General features: G+C 37.9%; 1 protein-coding gene across 50 annotated transcripts in view; it reads left to right on the forward strand.

The window, feature by feature from the left end:
• The window catches only part of EIF4G3 (eukaryotic translation initiation factor 4 gamma 3), a 319514-nt gene that overhangs the window by 93755 nt on the left and 198619 nt on the right, over positions 1-27140 (forward strand). For 43 of the 50 annotated variants that reach the window (XM_070510795.1, XM_070510807.1, XM_070510812.1 and 40 more), the window contains one exon: positions 26575-26703. The exons of the other annotated variants lie outside the window; for them this stretch is intronic. The gene's annotated coding sequence lies outside the window, so the exon portion shown is untranslated. Of the gene's footprint in view, positions 1-26574; positions 26704-27140 lie in introns of those variants that run through there. 50 annotated transcript variants of the gene reach the window in all.

Below are 27140 nucleotides of genomic sequence, written 5' to 3' on the forward strand. Positions count from 1 at the left end.
TGTTAAATCATATACCCAATTACAATATTGTTTAATATATATTTACTTCATTTTTGTCTTTTAAAAGGATTAGCCTTAAAGATATAAAGGATATTCTGTTGTTAAATGTGAACTATAAATGGCTTTTGAATTTCTCAGATAAGAAAATAGTGGAAACAATAATCAAGTCCTTTAATGTTAGAGAACTTTGAGTATGTGTTTCTTTAAACTCTGGGATATTCCCTTCAGGGCCATTTTTACAAAGTATTATATGTACCATTGTTGAAAACAAACCAGCTGATAGGGACCAATTTAAAATAAAATCAGTCATAGGAAATTGGACTGTCATAAGTAATTATGTGGTAAATGGAATTGTAATTATTTTAAGGAAAAAGAAACAACATTATTATTTCAAGATGTGGATTTATTATTGCTGGGGAGTTGGTGGCATGAATTGAGAGATCATTTTTTACTGTAAGCTTTGATAGACTTGGAAGCATTGAACTTCTATCTCATACAGTTCCCTTTTTATCTTTTAAAAGCACATTCTGGCTGTCAAGAGAATCTTCCACGCAGGAGATTGTGAAGGATTAGCATCTCTGTCCCTTGTGTCCTTCTGTGGTTGCTCAGTTGCTATACAGAATGCAGAATGTTCAATAGAAGAATGTTTAATTTCTTTAGCTGTTACCTTTGCCTATGTTGTTAATGTTTAGATTTGTAGTAGTGTATTTTTATTCTTTATTCAATAAGCATTTATTTAGTAACTTTTAGAAAAAATTCAGAACACTTAATTAGGATGATGTATGAAGTATTTATTTCAAACTTTTAAAGGCCAATTCAGAGTGCTTTCTTTTGGTGAAGATGTTTATAGAAAATGAAAGAGGTATAATAGTAAAATGTACGACTAAAGATTATTGCATGCTGACTGATAGTCAGCAGGGTTGGGTGGGAAGCTTTCTGGAAGAGGTCTTAATCTCATAAAAGTCTTTCTGAAAGTTGATCAAACATTTTATAAGAAGTGCTAATTATTCCCCAGAAGAAGCTAATAAATTACATCATAAAAAATGTTTGACCAAGACCAGTTTGGGGCAGATTTCTGTCTTCATTCCTTTCACGTGTTGGGCTGGCTAGGTTCTCTGGGAGAAAAAGTAGTAGGAGAGAAGAGGTTTCCCTTACTTTGTGTCTTTGTTTACACTTTGGCTGGAAAGACAAGATGTATTCACGAAAATTGGTGAGTAGTTAAACGAATTAGAGGAAAGAAATTATTTAACAGTTCAGTGGAAGTGAAGAAAGCCCAAACCAAACTAACACCAAAGAAAAGCAAGCTCCTCAGAACTTCACGAAGCAGAGATTGTATCAGCACAGCAAACCCCATGTGCTTTCCCCTCAAGGGTTTTTTCCAAATGATAGCTTGTTTATCCATCAAACAATTTTTTGAGCATCTGCTTGCAAGGCATTGTGCATAGCACAAGAGATACAGTACTCTCTGCCCTGAAGATACCTAACGTCTAATGGGAAAGCTGAATGTGATCAGCGGTTTAAGTGCAGTGTGATAAATGCTGATAGAGGTATGCAGAGAATGTCTTGTAATTCTTAGAAGTGTGGAGCAGCAGCATGAAACCCAGCCAGGGAGACAGGGTGTTGAGAACTTTATATCTTATGATGTGAGATTTGGGTTGAGTTTCTAAGGATAGGGAGAAAGTGTGCAGGTGAAAAAGGTATATTTGTGTGATTGGAGAACTAAAAATAAATATATCAGAATATTGGTATTGAGTTTTGAAGCCCTCCTAAGATGATGAGAAAGAGTGAATTGCAAAAGAGTAAAATTGCAGCTTCAGACTGGGTTGTTAGTAGTAGCTAGAAGTTATAGCTAACCACATGACAGCAAATGTAGATACAGATAATATACAGACTCTTTAAGGGCTCATTGACTTGATAAGACTTCATAAGTCCTAAGTATACTTTTGCGTAAAACTTGATGTTCATAATGATGAATTTGTGTGACCAAGAAAAAATTTAGATTAATTCAATGTAACAGTGCCAGAGATTTCCATCCAAAATAGTTACAAGAGAAAAAGAGGTTTTGTTAATTTAAACAGATTTATTTCTAGCTATCTGGAAAAATCTGGCATTTTAGAATGAATGACTTATTCCCCAGTGGTTCCCAGAAACTGAGGTTGTATCATAACCTAGAATAAGATATTTGTTAAATGTGATGGGAATGCAAGGTAAAGGAGAGAGCAGAAGGGGTTGGTTAAGTCAAGAAAGTGATTTTTACTTATATTGGGAAGAAAGCAAATTTTAGGGATGAAGATATTTATAAATGACAGTGTTCCTTTGTACCATCACACTCGGAAATCATATAGCATAGCCATATATACGTCTAGTAGTCTGTCTGCTAATTTGTGTTATAGCTTGGTGGACTAAGTAAAGCAGGCATAACATGCAGGTGCTGTGAATGTTAGTGAAAACTTGTCACGGTTGCATTTAGGTCAATGGTTCTGAAACTTTAGGTACATCAGCATCACCTGGTGGGGCCCCCTACAAGAGTTATGAAATCAGTGAGTCTGGGATGGGGCCTGTGAATGTGCATTTTCAGCAAGTTCCCAGGTGATGCTGATGCAAATGTTACAGTGACCAGACTTTGGGAACCACGGCTTTAGGCTTAGTGTAGTTCCTGCCCTTTCATAAAGCGAAAGTAAAAATAGGAATCATTTGAACCCAAAACTGTTTGACTTACATTTATTTGCGTAATACTAGGATTTTTAAATTATTGTTATTTTATTGAGTTCATATTGGCTTATAAGATTGTATAATTTCAGGTGTACATTATTATATATAAGTTTCTGAATAGACTGCATCATGCTCACCACCAATAGTGTAGTTTTTGTGTGTCACTGTACTTATGTACCCCTTTACCCCATTTTGCCCTGCACCTTGCCCATCCTCTTCCCCTCTGGGAACCACTAATCTGTTCTCTTTGTCGATGTATTTTTTTTATCTTCAACATAATCATACAGTGTTTGTCTTTCTCTGTCTGGCTTATTTTGCTTAACATAATACCCTCAAGGTCTATCCATGGTGTTGCAAATGGGACAATTTTGTCTTTTTTTAATGACTGAGTAGTAGTCCATTATATGTATATACTACATCTTCTTTTTTTTTTGAGGAAGATTAGCCTTGAGCTAACTACTGCCAATCCTCCTCTTTTTGCTGAGGGAGACCGGCCTGAGCTAACATCCATGCCCGTCTTCCTCTGCTTTATATGTGGGACGCCTACCACAGCATGGGTTTTGCCAAGTGGTGCCATGTCCGCACCCAGGATCCGAACTGGGAAACCCCACTCCACTGAGAATCAGAATGTGCAAACTTAACTGCTGCACCACCCGGCCCCGCTCCGTCATCTGGTCAGCCCCTACATCTTCTTTATCCATTCATCATTCGGGTACTTGGGTTGCTTCCATGTCTTGGGTATTGTGAATAGTGCTGCAATGAACTAGGGGTGGGTAGATCTCTTTGTGTTGTTGATTTCATGTTCTTTGCATAAATACCCAGTAGTGGGATAGCTGGATCGTATGGTATTTCTATTTTTAATTTATTTAGAAATCTCCATACTGTCTTCCATAGTGGCTGCACCTGTTTGCATTCCCACCAGCAGTGTATGACGGTTCCCTTTTCTCCACATCCTCTCCAACACTTATTATTTCTCATCTTGTTAATTATAGCCATTCTGACAGGTGTGAAGTGATAGCTCGTTGTAGTTTTGATTTGAATTTCCCTAGTAATTAGTGATGTTGAACATCTTTTCATGTGCCTGTTGGTCATCTGTGTATCTTCTTTGGAAAAGTGTCTGTTTGTATCCTCTGCCCACTTTTTGATCCGATTGTTTGTTTTTTTGCTGTTGAGTTGTAAGAGTTCTTTATTTTGGAAATTAGCCCCTTCTTGGGTATATGATTTGCAAGTAGTTTCTCCGAGTTGTTGGGTTATCTTTTTGTTTTGTTCATGGTTTCTGTTGCCTTGCAGAAGCTTTTTAGTCTGATGTAGTCTCATTTGTTTATTTTTTCTTTTGTTTCGCTTGGCTGAGTAAACATGGTATTTGAAAAGATGCTGCTAAGACTGATGTCAGAGAGTGTACTGCGTATGTTTTCTTCTAGGAGTTTTTTGGTTTCAGGTGTTACGTTCAAGTCTTTAATCTTTCTTGAGTTGATTTTTGTGTATGATGTAAGATAATGGTCTACTTTCATTCTTTTGTATGTGGCTGTCCAGTTTTCCCAACACCATTTATTTATTTATTTATTTATTTACTTTTAAGATTGGCACCTGAGCTAACAACTGTTGCCAGTCTTTTCTTTTTTCAAGATTGGCACCTGAGCTAACAACTGTTGCCAATCTTTTTTTTTTATTTCTTTCTACTTTTTCTCCCCAAATACCCCCAGTACATAGTTGTATATATTTTAGTTGTGGGTCCTTCTAGTTGTGGCACGTGGGACGCCACCTCAATGTGGCCTGATGAGTGGTGCCATGTCCACGCCCAGGATCTGAACCAGCGAAACCCTAGGCTGCCGTAGCGGAGCACGTGAACTTAACCACTCGGCCATGGGGCCAGCTCCCCCAACACCATTTATTGAAGAGTCTTTCCTTTCTCCATTGTGTGATCTTGGCTCCATTGTCCAAGATTAGCTGTCCATAGATGTGTGGTTTTTATTTCTGGGCTTTCCGTTGATCTGTGTATGTCTTTTTGTGCTTGTACCTTGCTGTTTTGATTACTATAGCTTTATAGTATATTTTGAAGTCAAGAATTGTGATGCCTCCACGTTTGTTCTTTTTTCTCAGGATTGCTTTCTGTTTGGGGTCTTTCTTGTTCCATATACATTTTAGGATTCCTTGTTCTATTTCGGTGAAGAATGCCATGGGGATTCTGATTGGGGTTGCATTGAATCTATAGATTATTTTGGGTAATACGGACATGTTAACTATGTTTATTCTCCCAATCCATGAGCATGGCATATCTTTCCATTTCTTTATGTCTTCTTTGATTTCTTTAAGTAACGTCTTAACAGTTTTCGGTGTATAGATCTTTCACCTCCATGGTTAAATTTATTCCTAAATATTTTATTGTTTTTGTTGCGATTGTAAGTGGGATTGTATTCTTGAGTTCTCTTGCTGCTAGGTCATTATTAATGTATAGAAATGCAGCTGATTTTTGTAAGTTGGTTTTGTACCCTGCAACTTTGCTGTAGTTGTTGATTATTTCTAGTATTTTTCTGGTGGATTCTTCAGAGTTTTCTACATGTAGAATCATGTCCTCTGCAAACAGCAAGAGTTTTACTTCTTCCTTTCCAATTTGGATCCCTTGTATTTCTTTTTCTTTTTTAAAGATTTTATTTTTTTCCTTTTTCTCCCCAAAGCCCCCCAGTACATAGTTGTATATTCTTCGTTGTGGGTCCTTCTAGTTGTGGCATGTGGTACGCTGCCTCAGTGTGGTTTGATGAGCAGTGCCATGTCCGCGCCCAGGATTCGAACCAACGAAACACTTGGCCGCCTGCAGCGGAGCACGTGAATTTAACCACTTGGCCACGGGGCCACCCGCTCTTTTTCTTGCCTAATTTCTCTGACCAAAACCTCCAGTACTGTGTTGAAAAGGAGTAGGGAGAGTGGGCACCCTTCTTTCTCTGTTCCCAGAGGCATGGCTTTCAGTTTTTCACTGTTTAGTATGATGTTGGCTGTGGTTTTGTCATATATGGCTTTTATTATGTTGAGGTACTTTCCTTCTGTACACATTTTATTGAGTTTTTGTTATAAATTGATGTTGGATCTTGTCACATGCTTTCTCTGCATCTGTTGAGATGATCATGTGATTTTTATTCCTAATTTTGTTAATGTGGTGTATCACATTGATTGATTTGTGGATGTTGAACCATCCCTATGTCCCTGGTATAAATCCCACTTGATCATGGTGTATGATCCTTTTAATGTTTTGCTATATTTGATTTGCCAATATTTTGTTGAGGAATTTTGCATCCGTGTTCATCAGCAATGTTGGCCTGTAATTTTCCTTCTTTGTGTTGTCCTTGTCTGGTTTTGTTATCAGGGTGGTGTTGGCCTCAGAACGAGTTAGGAAGCATTCCATCTTCTTCAATTTTTTGGAGTAGCTAGAGTGGGATAGGTATTAAATCTTCTTTGAATATTCTTTGAATTTTCGAGAGAAGGTGTCTGGTCCTGGACTTTTGTGTTTTGGGAGGTTTTTAAATTTACTGTTTCAGTCTTTTTAGTTGTGATTGATCTATTTAGATTCTCTATTTCTTCTTTATTATTTATTTATTTACTAGGTCTTTTTTTTTTCTGCTTTTTCTCCCCAAATACCCCCAGTACATAGTTGTATATTTTAGTTGTGGGTCCCTCTAGGTATGGCATGTGGGATGCCGCCTCAGCATGGCCTAATGAGCAGTGTGCCCTGTCCATGCCCAGGATCTGAACCGGTGAAACCCTGGGCCACCAAAGCTGAGTGTGTGAACTTAACCACTGGGCCATTGGGCTGGCCCCTCTATTTCTTTTCTTTTTTTTTTTTTTTAAAGATTTTATTTTTCCTTTTTCTCCCAAAGCCCCTCGGTAAATAGTTGTGTATTTCTAGCTGTGGGTCCTTCTAGTTGTGTTATGTGGGATGCCGCCTCAGCATGGCTTAGATGAGCAGTGCCATGTCTACACCCAGGATTCAGAGTGGTGAAATCCCAGGCCGCCAAAGCAGAGCACCCGAACCTAACCACTCAGCCATGGGGCCGACCCTGGCCCGTCTGTTTCTTCTTGATTCAGTTTGGGAGGTTGTTTGAGTCTGGAATGTATCCTATTTTTTCTAGCTTGTCCAATTTGTTGGCATATAGTTTTTCATAGTATTCTCTTATAATCCTTTGTATTTCTGTGATATCCATTGTAATTTCTCCTCTTTCATTTTTAGTTTTATTTTATTTTTTTTTTTTGAGGATTAGCCCTGGGCTAAGTACTGCCAATCCTCCTCTTTTTGCTGAGGAACACTGGCCCTGATCTAACATACATGCACATCTTTCTCTGCTTTATACCTGGGACGCCTACCACAGCATGGCTTGTCAAGCGGTGCCATGTCGGCACCTAGGATCTGAACCAGTGAAGCCCGGGCCGCTGAAGCGAAATGTGAGCACTTAACCGCTGCGCCACTGGGCCGGCCCATTGTTTTTAATCTTATTTATTTGAGCCATCTCTCTTTTTTCTTAGTGAGTCTGGCTAAGAGTTTGTTAGTTTTGTTTATCTTCTCAAAGAACCAGCTCTTAGTTTCATTGATCCTCTCTATTTTTTTTTTAGCCCCTATTTCATTTATTTCTGCTCTCATTTTTATTTCCCTTCTGCTGACTTTAGGCTTTGTTTTCTTTTTCTAGTTCTCTTAGGTGTAGATTAATATTACTTGTTTGAGATTTACCTTATTTGTTGAGCTGGGCCTGTATTGCTATGAATTTCCCTCTTAGCACCACTTTTACTGCATCTGTTAAGACTTGGTATGTTATCTTTTCATTTTCATTTGTCTCCAGGTGGTTTTTTTATTTCTGCTTTGATTTCTTCATCGATCTAGTGGTTGTTCAGTGGCATGTTATTTAGTCTCCACATATTTGTGGCTTTCCCAGCCTTTTTCTTGTAGTTTATTTCTAATTTCATAGCATTGTGTCAGAAAAGATGCTTGATATGATTTTGATTTTCTTAAATATATTGAGGCTTACCTTTTTTCCCAGCATATGGTCTGTCTTTAAGAATGTTCCAAGTGCACTTGAGAAGAATGTGTATTCTGGTGTTTTGGGATGGAATGTTCTATATAAATCTATTAAATCCATCTTGATTAATATTTCACTTAAGGCCATTGTTTCCTTGTTGACTTTCTGTCTGGATGACCTATCCATTTATGTAAAAGGGCTGTTGAGGTCCCCTACTATTACTGTGTTGCTGTCGATTTCTCCCTTTAGGTCTGTTGATAATTGCTCTATATACTTTGGTGCTCCTGTGTTACGTGCATATATTTTCATGCATGTATGTCCACTTGGTGGAATGTCCCTTTTACCATTATATACTGCCCCTCTTTGTCTCTCATTGTCTTTTTTATCTTGAAATCTGCTTTGTCTGATATAAGTATGGCAACACCTCCCTTCTTTTGTTTGCCATTTTCTTGGAGTATTGTCTTCCATCCCTTCACTCTGAGCCTATGTTTGCCTTTAGAGCTCACATGTGTTTCCTGGAGGCAGCGTATTGTTGGGTCTTGTTATTTATTTATTTATTTATTTATTTATTGAGGAAGATTAGCCCTTATTTATTTATTTATTTATTTATTTTTGAGGAAGATTAGCCCTGAGCCAGCATGGCATGCCAAGCAATGCCGTGTCCGCACCCGGGATCTGAACTGGTGAACCCTGGGCCACTGAGAAGCAGAACGTGCGAACGTAACTGCTGCGCCACGGGGCCGGCCCCTGGGTTTTGTTTTTTAATCCATCCACTCACTCTGTGTCTTTTGATTGGAGAATTCAGTCCATTCCCATTTAGAGTGATGATTGATATATGTGGGCTTAATACTACCATTTTGTTTCTTGTTTTCCAGTTGTTCTATATTTTCATTGTTTCTTTTCCCTTGTATTTTTGACTCATTTCAGTTTCATGGTTTTCTCTGATGGTTTTCTCAGTTTCCTCTTTATTTATGATTTCTGTCTCTGCTCTGATTTTTTGTTTAGTGATTACCATGAGGTTAGCATAAAAGATCTCATAGATGGGACAGTCCGTTTTCTGATAGCCTCTTATCTCCTTTAGCCTAAGCATGTTTGGTCTCTTTTTTCTTCCCCTTCTGACTTACTGTTGTTACAAATTGTTGTTTTCTGTATTGTGAGTTTGTGATTAAATGTTCATAGTTATTTTTGATGTTTTTATTCCCTTTGTCTTTTATGTTATAATTGTTCACTAATCTTTTCTGATATAGAGCTACAATTTTCTGATTCTGTTTCTCTCCTTGACAAGGTTTATTAAAGCTTTGCTTTTTAGTTTCGCATGGGAGGGCTCCTTTCAACATTACTTGTGTGGCAGGCCTGGTGGCAGTGAGCTCCCTCAGCTTCTGTTTATCTGGGAAAGCTTATTTCTCCATCGTATCTGAAGGGTAGTTTCACTGGATAGAGTATTCTTGGGTGAAAGTTTTTGTTTGTCAACATTTTGAAGATATTCCAATCTCTCCTAGCCTGTAGAGTTTCTGCTGAGAAACCTGCTTAAAGCCTGATAGGGGTTCCTTTGTAGGTATTGTGCCTTGCTGCCCTTAATATTTTTTCTTTGTCATTGATTCTTGACAGTATTAATATTAAATGTGTTGGAGGAGATCTTTTTGCATTATGTAATCAGTAGTTCTGTTGGCTTCATGTACTTGTATGGCCAGTGTCTTACTCAGGTTTGGGAATCTCTCATCTGTTATTTCTTATCTTCTTTTTGGGGGCTTTGTGAGGAAGATTGGACCTGAGCTAACATCTGTTGCTAATCTTCCTGTTTTTTTTTGCTCCCCAAAGCTCCCCAATACATAGTTGTGTATCCTAGTTCCAGGTTCTTGTAGTTGTAGTATGTGGGACACCATCTCAGCATGGCTTGATGAGTGTTGCCAGGTCTGCACCCAGGATCCGAACCAGCAAACCCTGGATTGCCAAGTGTAGCGCGCAAACTTAACCACTTGGCAACAGGGCCGGCCCCTATTATTTCTTTGAACATGCCCTCTGCTCCTTTCTACCACTCTTTTCCCTATCGAATACATATAATTCTTATGTTGCTTTTCCTAATTGTCTGATATTTCTTGAAGAACTTCTTCCTTTTTAAAAAAATCTTAGTTCTCTGTCCTCCTCCACCTAAAGCATTTCTGTAGTGTTATTTTCTAAATCACTAATTTTTCCCTCCTTAATGTCAGCTTTATTTTTTATGGATTCTAGGTTGTTTTTTATCTCGTTAATTGTGTTCTCCATATTCAGAATTTCTTTGGTTTGTTTTCAGAGTTTCAGTGTCTTTGTTGAAGTATTCCTTCTGTTCATTAAGTTTATTCCTCAGCTCATTGAACTGTCTTTCCGAGTTTTGGAGCTCAGGATTCGTTTCTGGAGACTTTTCATTTTCCTTCTGCTCTAAAATGTTAGTTTGATTCTTCATGGTATTTGATGAATTGATCCTTTGCCAGTACGTTTGTGGTGTTATCATGTTGTGGATTCCACCTGCCACTGCTGAGGAGAGGGGACGAGCTCTGTTTCCTGATCCTGCTCCGTCTGCTGAAAGTTGTGCTGGTAGGGCTTCTCTGTGTTTGTGTGCTGGCCACAGCAGCTTGGCAGGTCAAACACACATGTGGGACCTTTGTGCTCTGCCCATGGGTTGCTCTAGTGCAGGACTACTGTGCTGGCAGGGCACCAGCTGAGCTGGTGCACTAGGCCGGAGGGGATGGCTGCTTTCTTTCACACACGGGGTGGCTCTGTGTTGGTGACTGTCTTGTCTGAGCTACTGCGTTTGGTGGGGGCTGGCGCTCTTTTGTGGGGTTGGGCTGTTCCACTCTTGGGGAGCATTCCCATAGGTGGGGCTTTTGTGGCATGGTTGGTGTTCCTGTGGTTTGGGGTACCACTCTGAAAGCGTTCGTGTCCAGGCCAGGCTGCCCCTGTCTCCTCTTACAGTTGTGCCAGCCACTGTGTGAGGACCCGTGACCTGGATCGCTGCTGCTGGGGATAGGGGTGGGGGGTGTTGTTCACCTAGTTCCACTGCTTCCTGGGGATCCAGTCCCCCCCATGTTCAGATGTGTGGCTACATAGATCTCTCACACATCATATTGTATTGTGTAGCAAATCCTCTGTTGGTTGATGAATGTCCATTTAGTTGTAACTTCGAGGGGAGAGACAAAGGGAACAACTCACTTCCCCATGATGCTGATATCACTCTCCTAATACTGGGTTTTAACCTAACAGTTGAAATATTTGTAAGCAGTTAAATGTTATAATGGCTACCATTTTTTGAACACTTTTTATAATCCAGGCATTAATGATGCATTTTATCTCATGTAGTGTGTTCAGTGAATCTGCAGCATAGTGCTTATTTTTCCCTTTTACAGCAGAAGAAACTGAATTTAAGTGATTCGCTTATGCATTTTCTGTGTTATGGAGTCAGAATTTAAACCCAGGTCTCTGACTGAAAAACTTGTGCTCTTTTGTTAATGCTGTTTGTCCTACTTATAAGATAACTCCAGTTACTTCACCCTGTGCTTGTGTTTCTTATTTCAAGCTTTTTGTCCATAAAGTGATGATCTTTGACTCATCCTCAGTATGGGAGCAGTTGTCTCATGTGACTTGGACCTATGCCAGAGAAACTTAATATTCTGGCTTTGATAATTTAATTGAACTTATGCTTCTTTATAGTTGAATACCAAGTTCAAAGTACTAATAACCTTGAAAGTGAAAACAGAATTCACTTACCTTGATCAGTTAGATAAATGGTTTTTTAGTAACTGAATGGGGGAAAAAAGTAAACTATAGGTTTAAAAGAAATCAACCTGTAAAATGGGAAATGACTAATACTATTGTAGTTGTTACATGTATACCAATAATTTCCCAACTCATATACAAACTTGTCCATGGTGGAAAGCTAAAAGCTTTGACAGCAGGCTTTTGAACATATAAAGGAGAACTTGAATGTCTCCATTAGAAGCCCTCACCCCTCAGTATGTTAGTTGTCATTTGTTCCTCTTCTGAGAACAGGGACAGCAGTGGCTTACAAAGTATGTGGTCCTTGAAAAAGTAAGGAGTTAATCTCTTTTCCTTTTTTTTTTTTTTCTCATGAGGAAGATTAGCCCTGAGGTAACATCCACTGCCAATCCTCCTGTTTTTGCTTAGGAAGATTGGCCCTGAGTCTACATTTGTGCCTGTCCTTTTCTTTCTTTTTTTTTTTTAAATTTTATTTTTTTCCTCACACCCCCCCGGTACATAGTTGTATATTCTTCATTGTGGGTCCTTCTAGTTGTGGCATGTGGGACGCTGCCTCAGCGTGGTTTGATGAGCAGTGCTATGTCCGTCCCCAGGATTCGAACCAACGAAACACTGGGCCGCCTGCAGTGTAGCACGCGAACTTAACCACTCGGCCACGGGGCCAGCCCCTGTGCCTGTCTTTTTCTATTTTATATGTGGGATGCCTACCACAGCATGGCTTGATAAGTGGTGTGTAAGTCTGCACCTGGGGTCCAAACCTGCGAACTCCATGCTGCTGAAGCGGGGTCTGCGAACTTAACCACTATGCTACTGGCCCAGCCCCAGGAGTTAATTTCTTATGCTCCTGTAGAATGTGATTAGTTTTTATGTGTTAAGGTAGTTTTACTAAATGATTGGACTTAGTAGACTAGGTGCTCCCTTCCCCAAGGCAGTCATCCCTGATTGATTAAGGTTTTACTACTGAATCAGGAAAGGACCTTGGAATCTTAAGACAGTTCTTTGTGTTTCTATTAGCAATGACAGAAATAAAAATTTCTTGACTCTCTTGGTCTGCTCCCTAAACTGTAAGGCATACCTGGCCATCTGAGTTGTTCCTGGTGTTTATGAATTGATATTCTAAATCAATTTTACTGCCAAAAAGCCGTATTATAAATAGCGAGATTTGGTGGAATTACCAATATAGTCTAATATTCATACTGAAACGTGTGAGTGGCCACTTCTCTGCAAGTGTTGTCATAAGTGCTCATCTTGTCCTGTCCCTGTCCATGAGGACTGCAAGGAGTCAAACACATAATTTGGATCACAGGGTGATTGCTCTGAGTGGCTGCAGGGGCCGAGAGGGTGGCATATCTTCCCCTGCTACATCTTTGGCTTAAGTAGGATTTGAGAGGCCAGTCTGGAAACCTAACTGCCTAGTTCCAAATAGCAGATTGCTATAAAATTAATGTGTGCCTGCCAGAGAAAAATGAAACTCAGAAAAGTATAACAGGAAAAAAATGGCCCATGATCTTGCTATCAGAAGGATCATGCCCCTCAGTTTGATATGTGTCTTGCAGTTGTTTTGTTCTTCATTAAAAAAAATGCATTTGAAATCAGTGTACCACAATTTCATATCCTTCTTTCTTTACTTAAAATTATAAGCAACTTCTCATTAAAAAAATGTTTTCCTAAATATGTTTTAAAGGTGTAGTTACCCATTTCCCAAGGGGTTATATATTTTTTACTGTTATTAATGTAATGTTCAAACAGCTGACTCATAGCTTTAATTTTTTCTTACTAAACAATACCAATTAATACAAAACATCAGAAAATAAAATTAGGAAACTATGAATATCAACTATTATCTTATTTCCTTGAGAAGCACCTATATGTAGAGAGAGTTACTTTAGATGCTTTTTATCTTTATAGACATATGTAAAATATACACATATGACTTTGTTATACACATAACTTTTTATAGAAACTTTTGTTCGTACTTGTAGTACTGCTTCTAAGTTGCATTTTTGTCTTAGCATATCATGCATATCTTTTCATGTGTGTATAGAATTATACATCATTTTAGTGGCACGACTTGTGTCATTAAGTATAAAACTACAGCTTCATAAGGTTTTTTACAATGTTGGGAAGAAAGCACTTTTATAGGTGATGTTTGTAAATAAGTGTTCCTTTTGTACTCTGATTTATATAGCTAGTCATCTATTGTTGGACATTTGGGTTATTTCTGTATTCTTGCTTTTGTAAATAATACTGTGATGAACATCCTTGCATATTGACCTTGGTAATTTCTTTATGATGATGCTTAACTAGCTGATTAACATTTATCCACATATTTAATAAAAACAGAGCAATGGAATACATATGGTTTTAAAAAAGCAAATAATACAGAAGGATTTATAATGAAAAGAAACAACCCCTTGCCTAGTCTTCACCCTCCAGTCCAGCCTTACAGAGGCAGCTGCTTTTAAGTATTTTGCTTTTAGTTCCTCTGGCATTTTTTCTGTATCTCTGAATAATACGGTTTTTCTTCCATTGTTTGCTTTGTCATTATCCATTGAATCCTTGCTTGGTCAGTATTCTTAGTTTTCTAACAACTAACTAATAAGCAAATTTTTAGAACATACAGTTTGGATATTTGGTGAAAATCGTATTCTAAAGTGAAACAGAACGTTGTTATTTTGTTTCTAAATCCTGTTCATTGTTAACTCTTGCTTTTTGATCTCTTACTCTTTTTTGTCTGATCTTTTTCTGATATCACCTGTAAGAGAATTTATATTGTCAAGTCTTATGTTGAAAGAGAATGATAATCTCCATGAAGTTTTAATTTTAAGAAGATTCGCCCTAAGCTAACATGTATTACCAATCTTCCCCTGTTTGCTGGAGGAAGAATGTCACTGAGCTAACGTCTGTGCTAATCTTCTTGTATTTGTGTGATGTCCCCACAGTGTGGCTTGATATGCAGCGTGTAGGTGTGCACCGGGATCTGAACGCACAAACCCCAGGCTGGCAAAGTGGAGCGTGCGAACCCAACTGCTACGCCGCCGGCCCGTCTATGAATCTTTTTTGTGAGATTCTCAGCAGCTCCCATGTGGCCTCTGAATTAAACAGACTAGATCTTAGGGAAACCATCTCTGTATCTAATCTAAATATATAGAGTTTTAGATGTGGTGTCAGTTTTGTGTCTCTGGATTTTCTCCTTTGTATTCTCTTAACTTGAATTATATTAAGAATACAGAGAATCTAGTTCTAAAGAGTGTGATCATCCCTTTTGGAACCAGTGATCATTTTTTTAAGCAAACTTTATCACAGGATATAAGAAATTATTTTATTATACAGTCAGCGAATTAGTCCTTTTTTCACTAGCCAGTGATTGAGTGTTACATGTTCATTTTATTTAATTTGTTTTTGATGGTTGTTTCATGATCAGCTCTTAGTTCTGCTGTACTTTTTGCTGTTTTGTTTTTATAGGCATATCAACAAAGCAGATATAAGTGAATTAAAGAACGCTGTTACCTCATGTATATCCCTCAGCTGATAAAATCCCTTTGCTGTTACACCTAAGCTAAACTGAACCAAAACTCATTTAGTTCTTCTTAATTTAATATTTTTGTATTCTAAAAATAATCATTGATCTTGCACATATGTAATACAAACTTGTGTACTCCATGCTTACAGGTAGCCTAGACACCATATTAAATTGTATATCTAAAATATAATTTGTGTGTTTTTATACAGGTCTTCATGAACCTAATGTATAATTTGTGGGTAGAAATACTAGTAGCTTCCAATGTTTGTGTATCAAGCACCATTTTAGGTACTCTCCAGAAGTTATCTTTAATATTCATTACAGCTCTGTAAGATTTTCTTACTTTACAAGATAGGAAAGTGAAACTCTTGAGTCATTTGCCCATGGTAACACAGTTATTAAAGGATAGAGCTGAAATTAGGTATGGTCGTGTCTTCTTCTATGTTATTTTCAGTGCTTCAGCTTCCACCATTGGGAGAAGAATAGAAACAACCAGTATGCTAATAACTAAGACATATTGATCATACAGTTTGCTATTGTGTCAGCAAAGCCAGTGACTTGAAGTTCAGGTTAGGTGAGTAGGATAAAATACTTCTAGGTCTGCTATATCTTTTGCTGCATTCAGATGTGAATATTCATAGGTTTCCTATTGATTACTTTAGTTGTTGTGATGTGTTGCAGGTAGAAACCATAAGTCATCTCTTAAGCCCTTGATTGAAGTTATTGTTAATCCTCAAATTGGTTCTTTTAAAGTAGCTTGTTTTCTCAGCTCTAGCTTCCTTCTGTCTGTCTTTCTCCTTCTCTCTCCTTTTTGAGATAAAATTTAAGTATCATATAACTCACCCATTTATAACGTACAATTCAGTGGATTTTAGCGTATTCAGAGTTGCACGGCCATCACCACAATTAATTTTAGGACATTTTCATTACCCTAAAAAGAAGCCCCGTGTCCCTTATTAGCCTATCACTCCCCAGCACCCCTGGCCCTAGGCAAACACTGATGTACTTTCTGTCTCTAATTGCTTTACCTTTTCTGGACATTTCATATAAATGGAGTCATACAATATCTGGTCCTTTGTGATGATTTATTTGTCTTAGAATAGTTTTTATTGTTGAATAATATTTATTGTATGGTTATAGCATGTTTTATTTATCACTTTATCGGTTGATAGACATTTGAGTTATTTCCACTTTGTAGCTATTATGAATAATGCTTCTATGTACATGCATATACAAATTTTTTTGTGGACGTTCTATTGTCTCTCTTATCCTTACAAAATATAAACGAGGTAAGATTGCATCCCTCTTTAAAAATTTTAGTGGCTTTTCTTTGCTGAGAGCCAAAAATTAAAATATTAGCAAGGAATATGTAGTTTTTCACAGTCTGGCTATAATCAGACTACAGTTGTACCGGCCTCATTGCTTTCCACTTAACTCTTCCTCCCCAACCCTTTCCAAAGAGAGCCCCTTAACCTGTTTGCAGAACATATTTGACCTTCTTACCTCTGTACCCATTAATTTTCTTTTCAAAATACTCTCTCTAATCCTGGGTCTGAACTGAAGCTTTTTACTTTTCAAGGTACAACTCACATGCCACCAAACCTTTCTCAGACCTAGTTATGTCTGGCTTTCAGCAATACTTTAAATATATGTCCTGTAGCATTTATCACATGATTTGTTTCTTTATTTTCCTGTGATTTCCTTTCTCTTGGAGCTCCTTAAGGGAAGGGTCTGTTTTATCTATATAGCTTAATACAGTGTGCCTGACAGAGCATTGATGCTTGGTCAGTGTTGACTATATCACAGAGGAGGTGAAATTAGGAATCATACCAAATTGGTTTTTCTGTTATCACTCTGTGATCTTTCCTGTCTTTATATTCTGTGCTAACATCAGCAGACCCATTATTAAAAAAAAAAATCTTAGTCATATGTCAATTATACCTCAATTAAAAAAAAAAAGAATTAACCAACCTAAAAAGAATCTGTTGTTGTGTCATCTTCTGTGGTGCTACTAGGACCATATTGATCCTAGGACTGCTGAAATTAGATGGATTTTCCTTCAGTCACTTTTTGCTGTTCCAGTTCTGACTTTGACTTAATTTTAGTTTAGGACATAACTGATTTATTCTATGACAATCTTCTTTTTTCTTTTAGAATTGTAAGCAGAGAAATAAACCATATTAATTCCATAAAGAGAGTGAGCATAGCCTTGAGTATGCAGTAACTAACATTGACCAAATTGATCCAGAAATAAATTTTAGCGTTGGTTCTCCCTGCCCCCCACCAATTTATAAATTTCAGCCTTTTTCATGTTTTCATTTGCTAGTTTTGATAATTAGCTTAGAGACTACCTGGAACTTTGATAATGAACCTTCCTCTAAATTTATCCTTTCTAGTCCTGACTCCTCTTCCAACCTTAGATTCATGTATTCAACTGGCTATTATCAATTTCATTTGGTTGTCTAATAGGCATCTAAAACTTTGCTTTTGATTAACCCTTACCTAAATCTGTTCTCCCTCTAATCCTCTCTATCACACAGTAATACCTCCAGCCACCTAATCTTTCAAGCCGTAAACTTAAAAACCATCTCTAATTTCCATAACAGTTTTCACTTTTAAATATACTATATAATTTATTTAATTATTATATGTTTTATCCTTATCTTATTTTCTTTGGCTAGAATGCAAATTCCATGAAGGGCAAGGATTTTTGTTTTTTTGCTGAGGTAGGTTAGCCCTGGGCTAACATCTGTACCAATCTTCCTCTGTTTTTCATGTGGGACAACAGCTTGGCTTGATGAGCAGTGTGGAGGTCCACGCCCAGGATCCAAACCTGTGAACCTGGGCCACCAAAGTGGAGTGCATGGAACTTAACCACTACCCCCTGAGGCTGACCTTGAAGGGCAGGAATTTTAATCTCTTATTCACTCATGCATCCTGTGCACCTGTAGCAATGTGTAGCAGAAAATTCGTTCTCGATAAATGTATGTGGAACCACTCAGTCCTCATGCCTTTCTGTCCCTTCTCTTCAGTCAAATCAATACCAGCTTGTGTTGGCTTGGCCTCTAACATAGAACCCAAGTTGCTCCACTTCTTTTCATCTTCATTAACTACTGTTCTAAGCCACCATTAGTTTTGCCTGGCTTATTGTGATAGGTTTTAACTAATCTGTTTCCATTCTTGCATTTTTCAGTTCTTTCTTGCAGAACAGCCAAAATGATCTTTGGAAAAGATCACTCTGATCATGCTCCTGCTTAAAACTTCCAATAGCTTTCCGCTTCTCTTTACCATGCCTACAAGCCATTAAGTAACACTCCCTCTGCTGCTCTCTGTTTTTAGCCTCCTGGTGTACCATCTCCCCGCCACCCCCGCCCCCCTGCAGCACTTTGGTCACTCCTATTCCTTGACCTTGTCAGGACCTCAGGGTCTTACAGCTGTTGTTTTCTCTGCCGTGTAAGGTTTTTTCCCTAGTTTTTGGCCTAACTACAAAACATATCACCACAAACTTAACAGCTTAAAATAGCACACATTTATTATCTTACAGTTTCTGTGGGTCTGGGGAGTGGTTAGCAGGGTGCTCTACTCAGGACCATGCTGCCCTTAAGGTATTATCAAGGGGTATAATCTCATGTAAGGCTTGGGGTTCATTCCATGCTCATTGGGATTGTTGGAAGAATTCATTTCCTTGTGGTTGTAGGACTGAAGTCGCTGTTTTCTTGTTGGCTAGAGGTTGCTTTCAGCTCCTGGAGGCCATGTTTAGGTCCTTGCTATGTTGCCCTCTCACAACATGGAAGTCTGCTTAGTCTTCAAGAACAGTGGGAGAGCATCTCTCTGATTTTTCATTGTGTTTTAAAGAGTTTACCTCGTAAGTTCAGATCCACCCAGGATAATCTGTCTCTTGATGAACTCCAAGTCAACTGTTTAATTACCCAATCACAGGAGTGATATCCCGTCATATTCATTGGTCCTACTCATTCTTTTTGTTTTTGAAATTGATTTTCTTTCTTTCCTTTTTTGTTTTTTTTAAAGATTGGCACCTGAGCTAACAACTGTTGCCAATCTTCTTTTTTTTCCTTTCTGCTTTTTTTCTCCCTAAATCCCCCCAGTACATGGTTGTACCTTTTAGTTGTGGGTCCTTCTAGTTGTGGCACGTGGGGTGCCACCTCAGTGTGGCCTGATGAGTGGTGCCATGTCCACGCCCAGGATCCGAACCGGTGAATCCCTGAGCTGCCACAGTGGAGCATGCGAACGTAACCACTGGGCCACAGGGCTGCCCCGGTCCTACTCATTCTTAATGGGAAGGAATTATGCATGGTGTGTACACCTGATACAGAAATATTGACAGCCATCTTAGAATTCTGATTACAGCAGTTTGCCCTCTGGTCCCGAAGGATTCACATATGGTACACTCTTTGTTACTAACATATTTGAAGGACAGGAGTTTTTTTTCTGTTTTTATTTTTTGGAAGATTAGCCCTGAGCTAACATCTGCTGCCAATCCCCCTCTTTTTGCTGAGGAAGACTGGCCCTGAGCTAACGTTCGTGCCCATCTTCCTCTACTTTATATGTGGGACGCCTACCACAGCATGGCTTGCCAAGTGGTGCCATGTCCGCACCTGGGATCTGAACCAGTGAACCCCGGGCCACTGAAGTGGAACGTGCGCGCTTAACTGCTGCACCACTGGGCCAGCCCCAGTTTTTTTTCTGGTTTTTATATCATGTTGCTAGCATTGTTATTGATCCATGATAGGCACTCAAAATGTGAATGATTTATAAAACAGTTAAAATTTTTCTTTCTCTTCTTTCTATTGCCAATTAGTAAATAAGAAAAGAAACTGCTCAGAATTGAACCCAGTGCTAAGAGTCTATGGTAGAACTGTCCGTGATAGCATTTGTTTGCTTGAGTATTTAAGTATTACTCCAATTATATGAAATTGCCTTTTTTTTTTTTTAACAAAAAACACTTGAATATCTGGATTTCATGTGATTCAACCTAGTGTAGATAAGAGTAGAGCAAAGAGGAAAGTCATTTACTTTCTTTCTTTTTCTTAGTGGTGGGTAGGGATTGGCAGTGATAATGTCAGAGTATTTGAAAAATGTCATGATACTAAATTTTCTAGTATTTACTGTAGTGCTCCTTTTTAGTAGAGTAGGCCAGCTTTTATTTATTTCCCAATATCTGTAAGAAATAAATATCTATAGATATTGGGAAATAAATGGTCAGAAGTAAGAATGAGGATGATACAAAAAGCTAGTCAAGGGTGACAACTTTGCTTACCCATTCAGCTGCTAGAGGATCATAGAGTATTGAAATTATCCATGTAAGAAAACCTTTGGAATCTTTCCAATCTACCCCAAATTGAACTTATTCATTTTCATGTGGGAGTTGCAGCTGGTGGAATGTTTTTAGATGATTTCACTGAATAAACTTTATCTTGGAATAAAAAAGTAAGGGATAGCTTCTCAGACATAAATCATGTGCCTTTTTTACCTTTATGTAACTCATTTTTTGTTGAAAACATTAATATTACTTGATAGGAATCCTGGAGTTTTCCTTTGTAATCCTTTTAGTAAAGATTTAGTTACTTTCTGTTTTTAAGTACTGTTTTAATTGCATATATTGGATATATGCACTAAATGAAAATGTTATACTTTATATATGTGTGTGTATGATATTTAACAATATATCTGTATTCAGTTGAAGCCTATTTGTCTAGAATCCAGTCACAAGTCTATGTATAAGTACCTCCTTAAAAGAGAGAGTTTATATTTGATGATGATTGTGGGGTACCCCTAGAGCTCGATTCACACAGTGGCTGCCTGTGTACTTACTCTGTAGATTTGCTTTCTTTGGCTTGTGCACTGTTTTGGAAGTCAGGAAGATTTCATGTAAAAATCCATATTTTTGGTTTCTCTGGAAAACTTGCAAGACGTAGATAGCACTACTTTTCTGGAGGTTTTGAATAATGGCAGCACTTGGCTACAGCTGAGTCCTTGAACATCTCCTGCCCTCTCGGGAGGCGGGCTCCTCTTCACTTCTCCACAGTCCCTACTCCCTGTTGCTTACATCGGGCCAGTTTTTTCCCACATATTCCCTGTGTGGTATTTTCGTTGCTTTGGAGTCATGAAAGAATGATCATGTTCAGGAAACGTTAATGTTTTCTATGTTTTTATTATTATTATTTGAAAATTGTAGTTTATGTATGATAGCTCTTTTTTTTTTTTTTTTAAAGATTTTATTTTTCCTTTTTCTCCCAAGGTCCCCCAGTACATAGTTGTGTATTTTTAGTTGTATGTCCTTCTAGTTGTGGCATGTGGGATGCCACCTCAGCATGGCCTGATGAGCGGTGCCATGTCCGTGCTCAGGATCCGAGCCAGCGAAACCCTGGGTCACTGAAGCGGAGTACGTGAACTTAACCACTTGGCCATGGGGCTGGCTTCCTATGTATGATAGCTCTTAATTGGTCAGAATATTTTATCAAATAAGATAATTCAGTGCTAAATAAATAAACTTTATACCTACTGACCAGTCTTAGTTTGCATGATCTTTATGGTTTACTTTTAAATTTCCAAAAGATCCTCCAAGTTGTATAGGTTGCCAGCCACCAAATATGATTTATTTTATAGGAGATTATTTTTAGGTAGAAATCTTGGGTGAAAATTCACTAGCTAGTTGAAATTTTCACTAAGTCAAAATTTTAGAGGTTTTCTCTCTTGTGGCAGTATTTATTTTTGTTTCATAGTCTTTCTACTTTGTAGAATAACAGTGTAACTAATACCAGTGTAACTAGTGTTTTTACCCCAAGTTTGCTTATTTTTGTCTCCAATCTTTTTAGGGAGTGGAAGATGATTTTTATTTTGTTTGTAGTCTTACCATCCATTTATGCACTTTAAAACTAATATAGTCATGTTTTGCCTGTTTTGGAACTTTTTTGGAATCATGCTGTGTGTATTCTCCTGTGTTATCTTTCACTCAGTATCATTTATGCGAGTCATCTGAGTTGTGGTGTGTTGCTCTAGTTTTTCATTTGATTTCTTTGTAGGAAAATATTTCATTATTGATCCATTCTCCTGTTAATGAAGAATTGTGTTATTTCCAATTTCTGGTTACTAAGAACAATACAAGTATGAACATTTTTGTCCATGTACCTTGGTGCCCATTTTCCTGTTTCTTTTTTTTTTTAAGATTGGCACCTGAGCTAACAGTTGTTGCCAATCTTTCTTTTTCTTTTCTGCTTTTTCTCCCCAAATCTCCCCGTACATAGTTGTATATCTTAGTTGCGGGTCCGTCTAGTTGTGGCATGTGGGACGCTGCCTCAACGTGGCCTGACGAGTGGTGCCATGTCCATGACCAGGATCCAACCAGCGAAACCCCAGGCCGCTGAAGCAGAGCGTGCAAACTGAACCACTTGGCCACAGGGCTGGGCCCCCCATTTTCCTGTTTCTCGTAGATGTATCCCAAGGAATAGAAGAGCCGGGTCATAGGGTGTGTCTGTTTTCAAGGTTACTTACTAGCAAATTCTTTCCCAAAGTGGTTGTACCAATTTACATTTCCACCAGTAGGTAAATGAAAATACTACAAGCTCTACATTATTGCCAATGAGAAAACATAATATCTATAAAAAATAAAGTTTCTTGGGCATATTACCTTTTAAACTTAAATATAACAGACACACACACACACTCCAAGAAAGAGTTGGTTAATTTTGCTTAGGATTAACATTTATATAAGAGACAAATACCATTTTAGCTTTGGAGTTGGTTAAGTTGTTGCCATAGTTACCTATTTTATACGTCTGCTTCCTGCCTCCATAATTGAGATGGTAGTGATATCTTTGAGATAATGGGAAAACGTGTTTTTTTCTTTATATGAAAACTTCTTGCCACTGCCTTCGAAGGGCGTGGATTACAACAGTATGATCTAAAATGGGAGAAACTTTAGCCAGATATTAGAAGATTCAATAATCATTAGTTTAGGAATATTTTGAAAGACGTATTCAAAGTTTTGTGTAACTTTGATTTTTATCCCCAACAACTTCATTAGCCCTTGTGCCCTTTCCTTGGGATAGGGTTGTGTTAACTACTTACAGTTTGTATAATTTCTAATTGAAGATGATATACTTCTTTCCCTGGCAAAAGATATTAAGCTGTGTTATACACTAAAAGCAAACATGTAGTTTGTGATGCAGTGTGACACTATAATAGACATTCTTTTAAATTAAATAGAGCACAGTGAAGGTCAGAGATTTATTGTATTTAGTGGATTGTTTCTAGAAAGAATTTTTTAGAATGACATTCTCCTAGCTTTTCTATTACTTTGATACAAATTTGTTTTCTTTGGCTTGTTTTTATTAGTAGAAACCCTCAGATTTGGGAGGGAATGCGCTGCTAGACTATATAACACCACAGGATCCCTGCAGTGGGGCATAGCTGGTAGGAACAACAGAGGGTGCACACCTCTGGGATAATTGCCTGGGAATGTTGTTTTTCTTTGCTGCTTCCTTTACAGAAATTTTTAATGTAGCAATAGCGTAGTAGTTTTGGCTTTGGCAAAATAACCTTCTCTCTTTCTCACAAACATTTGTTTTTTACGGAGTGATAACAGTATTTTTAAAATGTGCACTCAAGCAGTTTTGAGAGAAAAATGAACCAAGTAAACACTGATCTGCATCTGAAGTCATTGACGAATTCTTTTGGTCTTTGTCAGATATAGAAGAATTTCTTTAGAGTTCTAGAGAGTGTATTTTTTTCTTTTTTATTCCCGATTATTTTACATATTCATTTCTGTTGATAGCACTCCACATCTGTATATGTCTGATGTCTTCAGTCCAATTATGTTACTTTATTTTTCCATTATTTGCTGTTTCTACTTTTTTTGCTGTCATGTATAGTGCTGTTGGATATATCTTCAAGTTACTAATTTTTGAGGTAAGAGTATTTCTTTAGGATATGTATCCCAAAATGGAATCATTTTTGGGTATGGGTTTAAGGCAATTGTAACTCATTTCTCTATAGTTCTGGGGACCTGGTGAATCCATTCACGGTATCTACCTATGTCGTGTTTCCTTCGATCCCTGCCATTACTGGGTTGAAGTTTTAAAAATTTTACTTTTGTTATTAATAACATGGGTATAGTAATATATTTTGATATTTATTCTTGTTCGGTAGCAGTTTGTTTTACGTTTTTTCATACTATGGTTTATTGTCCTGGGTGCATTTAATCTTTGGTCGTTTTATCAGAATGAATCAGAGAATTGCCCCAACGTGGATTTTACATAGCTAACTTCTTTGCTTTCACTTTATTTCATTGTGCAAATTTCTTATCTAATGTTAAAAATTTGTATCCATTTTGATGTTTTACTGCAGCAAAATATCAAAATAATTTATTCTGAAACGTGAAATAAGAGTATAAATTTATAAAGCCTTATTGGTGAGAATTTTGCTTGTAAAAACTCTTCATTTCTGGTTATTAGTTTTCTAAAGTAGGTGTTTAGCAATTTAATTTTTATCCTTTGCAAAATTTTCCTGATGAGACTTGATAAATGCTGTAACATTTCATGGTAAACCTCATGCTCTTATAAATGTAAGTTTCACTCAAAATTGGAAACAGTTTTTTGTGAAAAGCATGAAGCTATTAAAAAAGCAATAGAAATTAAATACAATTAATTTAAGTCTTAAACTTTGGTCACATTTTAGCATCATTCATTCTCTTTTAGCCTGTAAACTTTTGACTTTGGTTAGTTCTCCATGGTTCCATTTTATTTCAGCATTGGGGTCAGGTAGCCAAGCCTGTAGGTGTTTATGTCTTTTAGATGGACATAAGGGATTTGAAGGTTAGGGTACCAAGGAGTAGACTTTCTTCAGAGCTTCTGACTGATTGAGGGAATTCCAGGAGAATCTAATGTCATTTGGAGACCACTTTTCTTAATACTTGGGCAGAGACTTTGACTCTGATAGAATTCAGAGGATCTCAGAACTTAGATGGGGCCTGGCCAGTGGCGTAGTGGTTAAGTTTGTGTGCTCCTATTCGGCGGCTTGGGGTTCGCCGGTTCAGATCCTGGGCGTGGACCTACACACTGCTCATCAAACCATGCTGTGGTGGCATCCCACATGGAGAAACTAGAATGACTTGCAACAAGTACATACAACTATGTACTATGGGGAGGGGGAGAAAAAAGAGGAAGATTGGCAACAGATCTTAGCTCAGGCCCAGTCTTCCTCACCAAAAAAAAAAAAAAAAGAGAGAGAGAGAGAGAACCCCACCCTAAGGAGAATGGATTCTTTAATATTAGATGACTGCAGAATTGACCCCCCATTAATAGAGGTTTGCAGACTGACAGTACTGGTCTGGGATAGACTGTGATAGAGAGCTGCTGGCTAGGGTTGATTGCTGGACTCTAGAAAGGGGCCTAAGTGATGTGATTTCATATCTGTCAAAGGCTGATGGGCAGTGTATTGCCAGCAGAAGGTGGGGAAATGTAATTTTTGTTTACACAAAAATATGCTCATTATTTTTCTGTTGTACAAGTTCATTACTTGAACTATATTGGAAAATAAAAATGAGGAAAAAAGGAAATACCTGTAATGCTCCTTACAGATCTTTTTTTGTTTGTTTTTAATTTTTTTTAAAGATTGGCACCTGAGCTAACATCTGTTGGCAATCATCTTCTTCTTTTTTCTCTTCTTCTCCCCAAAGACCCCCAGTACATAGTTGTATATTCCAGTTGTGAGTGCCTCTGGTTGCGCCATGTGGGCCGCCGCCTCAGCATGGCCTGATGAGTGGTGCCGGGTCTGTGCCCAGGATCTGAGCTGGCAAAACCCTGGACCGCCGGAGTGGACCACACGAACTTAACCACTCAGCCACGGGGCCGGCACCCTTACAGATCTTTTTAATATGATATATTATATTTGTATGTGTATATGCATGTTCTATGTATGGGCACACATATGTAGACGGGTATGCATATAGAAATATATATACATATGTGCATGTATATGTATATTTAGATGTACTTTTTTAAAAACTAAAATGAGATTATACTCTATAAGTAACTTGCTCTGTTTCTGGTTCAGGTTTATTGAGATATAATTTACATACCGTAAAATTTACCTTTTTTAGTGTATAATTCTGTGAGTTTTGACAAACACATCAAGACATGTCATCTCCCCCACTGCAGTCAAGATGCAGGACTGTTATGTCGTCCTCCAACATCTCCTTGTGCTTGTTGTATAGTCATCCTCTTCCCTTTGCAATCATTTATCTCTTTTTTGTTCCTTTTACAAAATGTCATGTAAATGGCATTGTACAGTATGTAGTTTCAAGTCTGACTTTCATCTAGCATATGTTTTTCTTTATGGGTTTTGGTTTTAGATTATGCTTCAATAATCTTTTACCAAATTGATGAAATGTTCATTTTTTTCTAAGAATTTCATTACTTCATTCTTGAAAATATAAGCCTTTAGTCTGGCGTCTGGCACTTATTATAAATGGTGAGATGGAGAATCCAATTTTTAAAAATTAGCTAGTTGAGCTATATTAAGATTGAGTTATTAATATAATACTCTTATTAAATATTGATTTCCTCACAGGTAACACAAGTAGCAAGACAGCCGGGACCCCCGACCCCTTCCCCTTATTCAGCACATGAAATAAACAAGGGGCATCCAAATCTTGCGGCAACGCCCCCGGGACATGCATCGTCCCCTGGACTCTCTCAAGTAAGAAAAACTCATTTTTCAAAAGAAATTTCTATGTAAAAGCAGCATTTCTGTTTTTCTAAAGCTAACTTTTAAGCAGTAACATACAATGTTGCTTGAAGATTAATTTCTGTTTTGTCTTTGCATATTTTTAGACACATGTCCCATAATATTGGCTACTAACAATTTGATACATTTCATTATGGAGTCATTCAAAATGAACTTCCAGTGATATTTAGTTTTCCTTTTTGTTGTTTTAGAAAATAGAGAATGATTCTAAAGTCCATTAAAAACCCCACTCGGGGCCGGCCACGTGGCCGAGTGGTTAAGTTCCTCCACTCCACTTCAGCGGCCCAAGGTTTCGCCAGTTCGGATCCTGGGCGAGGACATGGCACAGCTCATCAAGCCATGCTGAGGCGGTGTCCCACATGCCACAATTAGAAGGACCCACAACTAAA

Source organism: Equus asinus, chromosome 5 (genome assembly GCF_041296235.1).
Source record: "Equus asinus isolate D_3611 breed Donkey chromosome 5, EquAss-T2T_v2, whole genome shotgun sequence".
Taxonomy (NCBI): domain Eukaryota; kingdom Metazoa; phylum Chordata; class Mammalia; order Perissodactyla; family Equidae; genus Equus; species Equus asinus.